General features: G+C 34.5%; 2 non-coding genes across 2 annotated transcripts; both read left to right on the forward strand.

Moving 5' to 3' along the window:
• The first annotated feature begins 254 nt into the window (after positions 1-254).
• Positions 255-361, forward strand: LOC131176107 (small nucleolar RNA R71). The gene has a single exon (XR_009146235.1). It is a non-coding gene; the product is annotated as a small nucleolar RNA R71 (small nucleolar RNA).
• An 11,241-nt stretch (positions 362-11,602) lies between these two features.
• On the forward strand, positions 11,603-11,709 carry LOC131176172 (small nucleolar RNA R71). The gene has a single exon (XR_009146297.1). It is a non-coding gene; the product is annotated as a small nucleolar RNA R71 (small nucleolar RNA).
• Positions 11,710-14,546: the final 2,837 nt, after the last annotated feature.

A 14,546-nucleotide genomic window follows, 5' to 3' on the forward strand; every position in this document is an offset into this window, starting at 1 on the left:
TAAGTGCATCGAACTTTGCATTAATCATGTTGAACGGATCAAGATCATACATTCCAGCAGCTTGCCTCTTTTGAGATGGAGCTGGTCCTCTTGGACTACTCCAAAGATGAGTATTCTTTGCAATCTTCTCCAATAGCTCATAAGCTTCATCTTCATGCTTTATAATAAATTCTCCTCCTGTTTGAGCATCAATTATCCCTCTGATTGCAGGAGTAACATTGGTGTAAAAATTCTGATTTATCATCCATTTTGGAATGGCATGATGTGGGCATTGTCTCTCTAATTCCTTCCATCTCATCCATGACTCATAGAGAGTTTCATCTTCTCTTGGTCTGAAAGCTGTCATTTGATTCCTCAATTCTTGAGTTTTTCCAGGTGGAAAATATTGTGCAAGAAATGCATCAGTGAGTTGCTCCCAATTTGTGATGGAGTTGTGAGGTAAAGAGTCAAGCCAATCCAATGCTCTATCTTTCAAAGAGAATGGGAATAACTTCAATCTTGCTGCATCATCAGACACTCCAGGTTGTTTTTGCATGTCACAGATCATAGCAAACTTCTTCAGATGTGTGTGTGGATTTTCAGAAGGATGTCCCCCGAATTGGGAATTTTGAATCATTTGAAGAACTCCAAAATCCATCTTGTAGCTATTTGCATCAATTCTTGGTCTTGCTATGCTCTCTCTTAAATCATCAAAATGAGGAAAAGCATGATCCATCATACTTTCCCTAGGCACATTAGCATTTATAATCTCTTCACCTTGGGCTGCATTTTCATTGTTTCGATCATTTCCAGCATTAACACAAATTCTCATTCTTTCATCAGCCATGACTTCTTCTAATTCAGTTTCTCTCAGAGCTTCTTTTCTTTTCTTGGTTTCTTTCTTGTTGGCTTTACAAAATTTCTAAATTTCAGGATTGAAAAATAAGGATGTGTCACTTGTGCTTCTAGCTCTTCTCATAAAAGATTAAAAGTACCTGAAAAAGAACAAACAAACACAAAAAATGAAAAGATAACAAAAATAAAACTATAAACAACTAAAATAATCAAGAATTCAATCTTAAACAAACAACTCCCCGGCAACGGCGCCAAAAACTTGATGTGGCCCAACCGCAAGTGCACGGGTCGTACAAATGTCTGAAGAAAGATATCGTTCCCACGAGGAGTTGTGTTAGTGATTGAATTTTTGATATAAAAAGTTGACTAAATTGAACTAATTTCAAAATTAAAACAATAGATTGAATGGGTATTGGAGTATGAAATCTATATGTGCAAAATTAATAATCTATCTAACAATGTATTAATTAAACTAAAATTGCATCAAATTAAAATAAGCAAGTTCAAATATGGCAGGATTTAAAATGGCAAGCAATTAAATTCAATTGAAAATTAGCAATAATAAAAAGGCGATTCCGGAGTTCGGGATTTCATATTCGAGCTATTTTGGGATTTTAAATTGGTTATCCAATCTTGTGAAACTTATGGTTTTAAGGAGATTAATTCTTAAATCCTTCGAATACCCTTTCGAGTGAGACAAAGAGTGCCTTAATCAAACTAATCCTACTTTCGTGGAGTTAGAATTAATTAAGACCCATTAAGTTCTTTAATTAATCTGTGAATCCTCTTAATCCTTAGTCTATTTTTAGATCTAAGTTAATTAAGTCCAATTCCTTGATTATCTATCACAAGGCCTTCTCCTTTCGGTGCCTCAACCATGGATTAAGAACATCACTTAATGGGATCCTACACTAAGCATGTCATTAAGCACACAAGAAATGAATAAAACTCATTAAGACCACAAAATATGGATTACCCAATCAAAATCCACAAAATATCTCAAATATTACAACCCTTACTCCAGAATCAAAGGTAAACTACTCACTACCCATAATCCTTACAAGAAAATCTGAGTTTATATGAAAATAAGCTTCAATCTAAGCTAAGAAACAAGAAATTAAACACTAGAAATGTAGGAAAAATATAAGGAAAGAAAGAAATCTGCTAATCTTTGTTGAAAATGGTGTGGAAGGTGAAAGTGACTCTTCAAATTCTGCCTCTCCTCCCCCTTTCCTTTTCTGCTCCTTCTCTCTTTTTCTCCCCCTTGTCTAAAATGGGAAATGGGACTATTTATAACATTTTCTGACATGGAGCCCTAAAATAATGTGTTTGAGGAGGGATTTTCTGAGGAAATCATCTGCCAGCTCATTAATGAACTCTTTATGGGACTGCATAAGTGGACTGCATAAGTCATGCAGTCCCTTATGCAGTTTTCGGCTGTTTCTGGGTCACTTATGCGAAACTGCATGACTTGGTGCATAGGTTATGCACAATTCCGTGAGAGTGCATAAGGGAGGCGTGAATGTGCATAAGCTATGCAGTCTTCTTATGCACATTTCGGCAGGTATTGGAACAGTGATTTTTCTCCTTATGCAGATCTGCATAGCTTATGCGGCAAGTTATGCACAATTTGGTCAATGCACATTTCAGCTTGAAAACTTGTTTTTGACATCTTTGGCTGTAGAAGTCACTCCTCAATGGCAAAATTTCTCTTCAGTCCTTCAAAAACACCATTTTTCCTACAAAATAAAATAAAAATTACAAATTAATCTAAAATTGACAATTATGAAAAACTAACTAAATAACTAATGAAATTAGCTAAAAATGACTAATAATAAAATAAAATAGCTATGAAATTAGACCTAAATGACTATGCAAAATGTATGCATCATGGGGGGATAGTTTCTGAATATGGTTAGAATACTGTGGATGGACTAGGATGAGACGGTGCAGGAGCTAAGGGAATAGGACCAGGCGCTGATGCCATGCAGAAAGGGTGAAATGCGACAGGTGGGGGCATAACATCATCAGGTGGAGAGGATTGACGCATTTGATGTTGACGACATCGAGGAGGACGTGATTGACGTCGTGCTGGTCTACGTGAGGGCCCAGGTTGGTTGATGATACGGTGTGTCCGCAAGTGCACGGGTCACAGTAGTATAGTTTTAAAAATTGATATCGATCCCACAGGGAATTGTGCTTAAATTGGAAATAAAAGTATAAGCTAATTAGAATGACAAAAATTAAAAGATATTAAAAATAAAATCTAAAAATTAAAATTAAGACAAAAATTAAAGATGTAAAATGAAATTTGGAATTAAAATTGGTATTTGAGGAATTAAAACTAGATCAATCAATTAACTAAAATTAATTAAACTAGATTACCAAAAATTAATTTGAAATTTCTATTTATGAAATTAAGAAGAATTAAATCTAAAAAAAAAATAAAGTAATTCTAGATATTGGATTTAAATTGGAATTAAATTTAAATTGGATTTAAATTGAAATTGCTATTCATGAGGTTTGGAGGATTTATACCTAATTTCAATGAAAAATAAATTGATTCTAGAGATTGGATTTTCAATATTGTTTGCATGTGATTTTTCCCTAATTTAGCCAAACACATGAGAATTGCAATTTTGAGGGAAATCAATTCTTAAATTTTTGAAACCTTTTTCAAGCATCTCAAAATTGGTTTTCATTAAATCAAACCCTGTTTTCACGGTATTTCAAATCTAACAAAAACCCAATTAATGCTCTAATTGATTTTTGGAAAGTTCCCCTTAATCTTCTTAGCTTATTTCTAACACCAAGAAAATAAAGTTTATTGCAAGATTATCCATCCCCAATATTCACTTTTCAGTCCATCTATTAAGGATTAAAACTTAACTTAATGAGGGCCCATTCATCAAGCAAGGAAATAAGCACACAAGCAATAAATCAAAATATAACAATCTTCATTTAAATGGCTAAATCAGTTTAAAACCACAAAACAAATCAATATTTACAAACCCATCTCTAGAATCTCAATCAACTACTCACAAATCATTATTTAAAGACAAACCCAAATGAAGAAATGAAGAAATAATGGAAATGTAAGCTAAAAGGGGTAGAAAAACCCAGCAGATTTGCAGCAGGATCTCTGCAGAAAAGTGCAGAAACGTGATCCTTGTTGCTGCTGGAAGAAGATGCAGAAGATGCTTCTCCCTTTCCCTCTTTCTATCTTTCTAAAAATGCCTCCCTTGCTCTCTATGGAAAGAAAGTGATAAAGGGCACTTTATATAGGCAAGGGGACTGTTCTAGAATGGGTAAAAGGGGGAAGGATCCAGAGAAAGTGAGGTAAAAAGGCTGGAGTAACGGAAATGCCACGTCAACAATTTTCCAGTAAAAACGACATAAGCCGAGTCAGTTTTGTCGCGGGTTGTGTCGCTCTCGGCGTGAATATCTGACGATCGACACAACCTGCGACATAAGCTAATTCGATTGTGCTGCAGGTTGTGTCGCTCTCGGCCATTTTTTTACTCAACTTCAAAATTTTTGTAATTCGATTTTAATCTCCTCCAAATGGCTACTCTGATCAAAATACATCAAATTTCTCCAAATTTATCCTACAAAACAAATGAATTCCAAAAATTAAACTAAGAAAAGTGAAAATTGCAAAATTGACTAAATATATACTAATATCTAAAATAATAGCTATGAATAAGGGTAAATTATGTGCAAAAATTACTCCTAAATGATGATCTAAAATGCATGCATCAAATTCCCCCATACTCAAACTCTTGCTTGTCCTCAAGCAAAATTTCATTAAAACTCATTTGGAAGGGAATAGAATCAGTCTTTGAGAACACAAAATTCACTAATCCAAACTACCAACTTACCTCTAGCCACCAACATTCCAAATTCCCACCAGCAAAAACACAAAGAATGAAGCAAGCACTCTCAACTATTACAGAATAGCTAAGAATTAACCAATCAACCCAAGCAACAAATACCAACCAACTACAAGAGTCAATTGTGCCAAAACAAACCTAAATGAAATAGATAGCCAATATGTCTCAAATGGATGGTGAGTAATGTATGGAAGATTATATTGCCAAACCCATATGCAAGCATAAAAGATCTAACTCTACTAATGTAACAAGCATCTTTCAAAGAATCATTAGGTCTTTTTAAGGGTTGTAATGGGGTCAAATAGGGTAAAATTGTGGTTAACAAAGAAAGGGAATAAGGTAAACAAAATATGAGAATAATATTAATCATGAAACTCAAAGTGCATCCAAATTTTTTTTTTTTTTTAATCAAGAGGAAAGAAATTCACAATGAATCTCAAGTGCTATCACAATGATTATACAAAGGGACTACTTTTTTTTTTATGCTTATTTTATTTTATTTTATTTTGATTTTGTATGTGTCCCTATTTCATGTCACACCCAAAATTACCTTTGGGATATTTTGGTGACCTTTTCAACTTTTGACAATTACTCTAGCACTTTTCAAGATGTTTCAATCCTCCAAGTTTTTTTCTTTTTTTTTTAAATTTTTTTTTATATATTTTTTTATGCACTTAATTGCTACAATACTATTCTCATAGATAGGTGGTAGTGTTTAGGTTTAATGGCTAGGTAAATGATTTGGGTTCCAAAGAAATTAGGGAATTAAGGTTCAAGGGGGTTTGCAAGGGTTAAAATGAGATTAAGGTAGGTTAAGGCTAAATGCGAGGTTTAAAATATGAATAAATGCCTAAATCATATTCTTATCAAATGCAAGTTAAAAATTTCGCTTTGAAAGATCTAAGATGCTTGTTCTAGGAATGGTGAGACGACAATGACCATTTTCTTTCTTAAAGGCTTATCCAGACACTCAAAACTCAAAATAATTAATCAGAATCTGTATACCTAGATGAATGTATTAATTTTCAGCTATTAAGTAAGAGAAAGAATAATGCTTAAGACTTTGTACCCAGCTGGAACTTTCATTCCACTAACCATCTAAAGGCAAGTTGGATTGCTTGAATAAGTGGCTTATGGAATCCAAAGACTGGTTTAAAAATCCAAAAATTGTGAATGAATGAATGAAATGCATGAGTGTATAAATGTATAGTCAACCTATATGCAACTAAGTACTAAGTATATATGAAGCTATATGCAGTGTATATATGTGAATATGTACAAGTATGAAGTAATGAGTGTGTCACTATATGCAAATGAAAAAGGAAAAATAATTTTTGCAAAAAATTTACCCTCTCCCCCATACTCAGAATGAACATTGTCCTCAATGTTAAAAGAGTGCAAAGAATGGGATAATTTGGCTATATGTGCAGAAAATGGGTGGCTCATATGTGCATAAAGAATTATTACCCTGTTGCATAAGCGATAGCACAACTTGTGTTGACAGTGACACAAGCTGAGATGAGAATTGTTACCTCATTGAAGTGCAGCCAATTTAATTAAGTAAAATTTGGACAGCTGCTGCACTCATTGCAAAAGAAACAGTGCAATGGAATCCATTAAATCAATTAAACTCAAAAAGTTGGAATAAAGAGGTTAAGCTCAAAAATATAGCCATCAAGTGTAAATCCGAAGTAGCAAATCAAAAGCAAGTGAGCAATGTACTAAAGATATAAAAGAAAAATGTACGTTATGAGGAACTAAAAAAAAAAAACTGAATAAGTAAATGGTTCAAGTAAAGGAAAAACAACACAAGCAGAATATTAACTAAACAAGTTAAAAACACTAATGAATTAAGCAACTAAAATAAAGACATGAAATGTTTTTTTTTTTTTCTTTTTTTTTTTTTTTTTTAATGCTCATTTGCTTGCAATGCATTGTATCCCATCTGCACAAGGAAATTAGAACAATGTTAAACTCTGAATAAGGAGTATAGAAAAAAAACTTAAAACAAATGAAAGAAAAATTGGGAGTTATGCACAAAAATGCTAAGTTTAGGTCTTTAGCTTAACCATACTTACTCAAAATTTTATGGAGAATGAGAAAGATAGCAAGTTGCTATTTTCTCAATTGGCTCACCAGCTAAATAATGCATCAACCTTTGTCCATTTACCTTGAAATTACCAGATTTTTCACCAAAAATTTCCACAGCACCATGAGGTAAAACTTTCACAATTTTGAATGGACCTGACCACCTTGATTTTAATTTTCTGGAAAAATTTTAACCTTGAATTGAATAAGAGAACCAAATCTCCTTCTTTAAAGTCCTTTTTCTTGATATGCTTATCATGCCATTTTTTAGTTCTTTCTTTATAGATCCTAGCATTTTCATAAGCATCAAGTCTCAATTCTTCTAATTCATCAAGTTGCAAAAGTCTTACGTGTCCAAAGACTTGTAAATCAAAATTGATTGCTCTAATGGCCCAATAAGCTTTGTGTTCTAATTCTACGGCAAATGGCATGATTTCCCAAAACTAACCTATAAGGTGTAGTTCCTATGGGGTTTTAAATGCTTTCTATATGCCCAAAGAGTGTCATCTAATTTAAGGGACCAATCTTTTGGACTTATTGTGCTTTCTCCAAGATTTGCTTGATTTCTCTATTTGTGATTTCTACTTGGCCATTTGTTTGAGGGTGATATGGTGTGGCAATCCTATGCTTTACCCCATATTTTCTCATCAATTTTTCAAATTGGTGGTTGCAAAAATGGCTACCACCATCACTGATTATGGCACGTGGGGCACCAAATCTGGTTAAAACAAATTTTTTCAGAAATTTTATCACAACTTTTGCATCATTGGTAGGTGTAGCAATAGCTTCTACCCATTTAGATACATAGTCCACCCCTACCAAGATATATTTATTTCCATAAGAAGATGGAAATGGCCCCATGAAATCAATTCCCCACACATCAAATAATTCAACTTCTAATATGGACTGTTGGGGCATCTCATCTCTCTTGGAAATGTTACCTACCCTTTGGCACCTATCACACTTGCTTACAAAGTCTCTCACATGTTTAAACATATTAGGCCAATAGAAACCTGATGTCAAGACTTTTTCAACAGTTTTTGAGACACTAAAATGACCACCATATTCAGAGGAATGACAATGGTAAATAACATCATGAATTTCTTCCTCTGGTATACATCTTCTAATTATTCCATCATTACATCTTCTAAACAAAAGAGGTTCTTCCCAAGAATAAAATTTAACATCATGCAAGAATCTTTTCTTTTGCTGCCAAGATAAATCAGGTGGCAAGACACCACAAGACAAGAAATTCACAATATCAGCAAACCATGGAAGTGCAGAATTCAACACATACAATTGCTCATTCATGAAAAACTCATCAATTGGCACAATTTCATCATCTTTATTTTCAGTTTTCATCCTAAAAAGGTGATCAGCCACCACATTCTCAACACCCTTTTTATCTCTTATTTCCAAATCAAATTCTTGAAGTAACAATATCCATCTAATCAACCTAGATTTAGCTTCTTTCTTGCTCATTAAATACTTTATTGCTGCATGATCAGTGAAAACAATTACCTTTGAGTTGACCAAATAAGAACGAAATTTATTGAGTGCAAATACTACCGCAAGGAACTCCTTTTCAGTTGTGGCGTAATTGACTTGAGCTTCATCAAGGGTTCGGCTTGCATAGTAAATGGCATAAGGTTTTCTATCTTTTCACGCTGGCAAGGCTCCAACAAAGAAACTCGCTTGCATCACACATAATTTCGAATGGCAAAGTCCAATCCAGGGGTTGCATGATAGGAGCTGTTGTTAAGGCCGTCTTTAACCTGCAAAAAGAAACCATACAATTTTGATTAAAATCAAATTTAACATCATGATTCAAAAGATTTGTTAAGGGTTTAGCAAGTTTAGAAAAATCTTGAATAAATCGCCGGTAAAACCCGGCATGTCCAAGGAAACTTCGCACTCCTTTGACAGTGGTTGGAGGGGGCATTTTTTCAATAATTTCTATTTTGGCTCTATCCACTTCAATTCCCCTTTTTGAGATTAAATGCCCTAAAACGATTCCCTCTTGGACCATAAAGTGGCATTTCTCCCAATTCAACACCAAATCATTATCAGCACATCTCTGCAAGATTTTAGACAAATTAGTCAAGCATGAATCAAAATTAGTGCCATATACTGAAAAGTCATCCATGAAGACCTCCATAATTTCTTCAATAAAATCAGAAAAAATGGCCATCATGCACCTTTGAAATGTGCCAGGCGCATTACACAATCCGAATGGCATCCTTCGATAGGCAAAGGTGCCATAGGGACAGGTAAAGGTAGTTTTCTCTTGGTCATCAGGATGTATTGGAATTTAAAAGAAACCAGAATATCCATCTAAGTAACAAAAGAATGAATGCTTGGCTAATCTCTCTAACATTTGATCCATAAAAGGAAGGGGAAAATGGTCTTTTCTTGTGGCATTGTTCAACTTCCTATAGTCTATGCACATTCTCCAACCTGTAACAGTTCTAGTGGGTATCAATTCATTATTCTCATTTTTAACAATCACCCCACCTTTCTTTGGTACAACATGCACAGACTAACCCACTCATCGAGAAATGGGGTAAATAATTCCAGACTAGTAATTTTAGGATTTCCTTTTTCACAACATCCTTCATTGTAGGATTCAATCTTCTTTGGTGTTCAATGGAAGGTTTACTATTTGGCTCAAGGAAAATCCTATGCATACAAACTGTTGGACTAATTCCCTTTATATCATCAATTGCATAACCCAAAACTCTTCTATATTCTCTCAAAACTCTCAACAATTTGTCAATCTCAATATTAGTCAATGATGCATTAATTATAACAGGATATGTTTCATTTGGTCCAAGAAAAGCATACCTGAGGTTGGAAGGAAGAGGTTTAAGATCTACCTTTGGGGCATCCTCTACCTTTAATGATGGTGGTTTGATCTCCAAATTTTGCACTCCTTCAAGTTGAAAAATTGTGGCTTCAGGATGTGGTGGAGAGCTCTCCAAGTGTTGTGCAAAAGCAGTTATGTTATGATTATCATCATCAATGCTCCCACCATGGACTAAGCAATTTTCAAGTGGGTCTTGTGGATAGCTTTGTCTGAAATGCTCTTGAACAATCTCATCAATAATGTCTACCCGCAAACAAGACTCAACTTCTTCATGTTTCCTTTTCATGGCTGGATTGATGTTGAATATCATTTGATCATCTCCCACTCTAAGTGTCAATTGCCCACCCTTTACATCAATTAATGCACCAGCTGTTGCCAAAAAGGGTCTTCCCAATAAGATAGGAACTTTTGTGTCTTCTTCCATATCTAAAATGACAAAATCCACCGGAATGTAGAATTTCCCAACCTTGATAGGCACATTTTCAAGAATGCCTTTCGGATACTTAATTGAGCAGTCACTAATGAAAGATACATGTTTGTGGGCTTCAATTCTCCCATATTCAACTTCTCATATATTGAAAGAGGCATTAGGTCGACGCTAGCTCCAAGGTCACATAAAGCATTTGCCACACAATTATCACCAATATGACAAGGGATGGAAAACACACCGGATCTTTGAGTTTGGGAGGTAACTTTTTCGAATTATAGCCTCGCATTGCTCTCCCAAGTTGATGGTGTCATAATCTTCTAGCCTTCTCTTGTTGGAAAGAATCTCCTTCAAAAACTTGGCATAACTTGGCATTTGGGATAGTGCCTCAATGAATGGCACATTGATATACAACTTCTTTAGCACTTCAAGGAATTTGCCAAATTGTTTGTCTAGTTTATGCTTGATGAATCTTTGAGGGTAGGGAAGGGTGGGTTTGTAAGGTCTGTGGGATGTATGGTTTCTCTCCTTCATCTTGCTCACTTTTGCTTTCTTCTTCTTTTTCATTTTTCTTGCTCTCATTGAATTTTCTTCTTTTGTGCTCTCTTTTCTTCTCTCTTGTTTTCACTCTCTTGACCAACTTTTTACCACTTCTCAAGGTTACCTTTACATTGTTCATGAGGGTTTTGTGGTTGGCTAGGTAGTTTCCCATAGGAATTGCTTCCTGATGAGCTTGCTTGTTGCGCCAATTGAGTCTCCAACATGCGGTTGTGGACTTGTAATTGATCCATGGTTTGTCTCATGTGTTGCATTTCTTCCTCCAATTTGCTATTCATCTTGCTTTGTTCAGCAAAAAATTTCTCCATCATGTTCTCCAAGGATGGCTTCGGTTCATGAGGTGGAAGGGATTGTTGTGCTCTTGCTTGATATCCAGGTGGTGGTTGTCTTATGGGCTGAAATTGAGGCTTGTTCTGCTGCATAAACTGCTGGTTATGAGGATAATTTGAGCTTTGGCCTTGTTGAGCAAAAGTTGCTTGTGGTCTCCATGTTGAGTTGTTCATATTAGAATAAGAATTTCCCATAGGTTTTTGTTGATAACTTCCTGCATAAGCAGCTTGCTCTTGCAAATAATCATCACCATAAGAAGAATAATCAACTCCACAACTTTGAGTTCCATTTGTGAAGGCAACTTGTTGCATAGTTGTAGGAGTTGAGGTTGTTGCCTTTGTGCAAAAATCACTAAGAAGCTGAGTCAACTGATCAAATCTTGCATTCATGTAGTTAACTGAGTCAAGTTCATAGATCCCAGCTTTCTTTGGCTCAAGTGCTCTAGGATTTCCCCACAAATGGGTATTATGAGCAATCTTCTCTAATAGATCATAGCATTCTTCACTTGTCATTCTCATGAAATCTCCTCCTGCTTGTGAATCAATTGTGTTTCTTATGGCTGGAGTAACTCTGGTGTAGAAATTCTGAACAATCATCCATTTGGGTATTTCATGATGAGGACATTGCCTTTCAAGCTCCTTAAATCTCATCCAAGATTCATACAAAGTTTCATCATCCCTTGGTTTAAAAGTTACCATCAAATTCCTCAAATGAGTAGTTTTCCCAGGTGGGAAAAATTGAGATAGAAAAGCTTGAGATAGCTGCTCCCAAGTAGCTATAATAGCTTGTGGAAGTGAGTCATACCACTCCAATGCTGAATCCCGAAGAGAAAATGGAAATAATGTGAGCCGAATAACTTCATCAGAAACTCCAGGTTGTCTTTGTGTACCACATATCATTAAAAATTTCTTCAAATGAGAATGAGGATTTTCAAGTGGGCTACCTCCAAATTGTGAATTCTGAACCATTTGAATAAGACCAGTTTTTAATTCAAATTGATTAGCTCCAATAATAGGTGCAGTATCTCTCACATCAGTACATCTAGGAAAAGCATAGTCTAACATGGATCTTCTTTGAGGATCATTTTGATTAACCACAGCATTTTGCCCGTTTTGCTCATTTCCTCCATTGTCTCCACCAATAGCTCTATTTTGATTCTCCATATTTTCTATTGTCTCCTCTTGCTCAAATATTTGTTGTTCTTCTTTTTCTGCTTCTTTTCTTCTCTTGTATTCTTTTTTGTTAGCTCGTGTAATTTTTCAATTTGAGGATTGAACAACAATTGTCGCTATGCTTTTCGATCGTCTCATAAACAAGAAAAGTACCTGAAAAACACAAGGAACAATAGTGAAAATAAAAGAAAATAAAAATTCTAATTAGCTTAAAACAATTAAAATCCAACTTAAAACAAATAATTCCCCGGCACCGGCGCCAAAAACTTGGTACGGTGTGTCCGCAAGTGCACGGTCATGAGTATAGTTTTAAAATTGATATCTATCCCACAGGGAATTGTGCTTAAATTGGAAATAAAAGTATAAGCTAATTAGAATGACAAAAATTAAAAGATATTAAAAATAAAATCTAAAAATTAAAATTAAGACAAAAATTAAAGATGTAAAATGAAATTTGGAATTAAAATTGGTATTTGAGGAATTAAAACTAGATCAATCAATTAACTAAAATTAATTAAACTAGATTACCAAAAATTAATTTGAAATTTCTATTTATGAAATTAAGAAGAATTAAATCTAAAAAAAAATAAAGTAATTCTAGATATTGGATTTAAATTGGAATTAAATTTAAATTGGATTTAAATTGAAATTGCTATTCATGAGGTTTGGAGGATTTATACCTAATTTCAATGAAAAATAAATTGATTCTAGAGATTGGATTTTCAATATTGTTTGCATGTGATTTTTCCCTAATTTAGCCAAACACATGAGAATTGCAATTTTGAGGGAAATCAATTCTTAAATTTTTGAAACATTTTTCAAGCATCTCAAAATTGGTTTTCATTAAATCAAACCCTGTTTTCACGGTATTTCAAATCTAACAAAAACCCAATTAATGCTCTAATTGATTTTTGGAAAGTTCCCCTTAATCTTCTTAGCTTATTTCTAACACCAAGAAAATAAAGTTTATTGCAAGATTATCCATCCCCAATATTCACTTTTCAGTCCATCTATTAAGGATTAAAACTTAACTTAATGAGGGCCCATTCATCAAGCAAGGAAATAAGCACACAAGCAATAAATCAAAATATAACAATCTTCATTTAAATGGCTAAATCTAAAACCACAAAACAAATCAATATTTACAAACCCATCTCTAGAATCTCAATCAACTACTCACAAATCATTGTTTAAAGACAAACCCAAATGAAGAAATGAAGAAATAATGGAAATGTAAGCTAAAAAGGGTAGAAAAACTCACAGATTTGCAGCAGGATCTCTGCAGAAAAGTGCGTAAACGTGATCCTTCTGCTGCTTTGGAAGAAGATGCAGAAGATGCTCCTCCCTTTCCCTCTTTCTATCTTTCTAAAAATGCCTCCCTTGCTCTCTATGGAAAGAAAGTGATAAAGGGCACTTTATATAGGCAAGGGGACTGTTCTAGAATGGGTAAAAGGGGGAAGGATCCAGAGAAAGTGAGGTAAAAAGGCTGGAGTAACGGAAATGCCACGTCAACAATTTTCCAGTAAAAACGACATAAGCCGAGTCAGTTGTGTCGCGGGTTGTGTCGCTCTCGGCGTGAATATCGACGATCGACACAACTGCGACATAAGCTAATTCGGTTGTCAGCCGCAGTTGTGTCGCTCTCGTCCATTTTTAACTCAACTTCAAAATTTTTGCAATTCGATTTTAATCTCCTCCAAATGGCTACTCTGATCAAAATACATCAAATTTCTCCAAATTTATCCTACAAAACAAATGAATTCCAAAAATTAAACTAAGAAAAGTGAAAATTGCAAAATTGACTAAATATATACTAATATCTAAAATAATAGCTATGAATAAGGGTAAATTATGTGCAAAAATTACTCCTAAATGATGATCTAAAATGCATGCATCAGTTGATGGGTTGGTCCTCTTCCAATTCATCATTAAAAGTTGCTGCTTGAGGTGCAGACTGAGGAGGTGGCATTTGGCAAAGCCTACTTTCTTGTTCTAGAGCAATCATCATTTTTCTTAATGTACGCTTAACTTCTGCCACGTTTTGTGTTGATGGATTTTGTAATTTTATCAAACAATCCTCAATTGCGTCCTCCTGTAAAAATAAAAAATATATACATAACGTTACATTTTAGGTTAAAAAATATAAAATTATTATTATAAGTATTTAATAATGGAAAAAAATACATGTTGTTAATCATTACCACACAACCAATAGCAGCTCCACTTATTGAGATCCAACGTCTAGCAGCTCGACGGTACCACTCCATATATTCAGAATGATGGTGGAGTGGTTGTCCCATTTGTTGCCCTTGAACAATATATTGTTCTCGCCTATTCCAATGATGAATATATGTTGCATGGTGGTGTGCCCAATTACT

This window comes from Hevea brasiliensis, chromosome 18 (genome assembly GCF_030052815.1).
Source record: "Hevea brasiliensis isolate MT/VB/25A 57/8 chromosome 18, ASM3005281v1, whole genome shotgun sequence".
Lineage (NCBI taxonomy): Eukaryota > Viridiplantae > Streptophyta > Magnoliopsida > Malpighiales > Euphorbiaceae > Hevea > Hevea brasiliensis.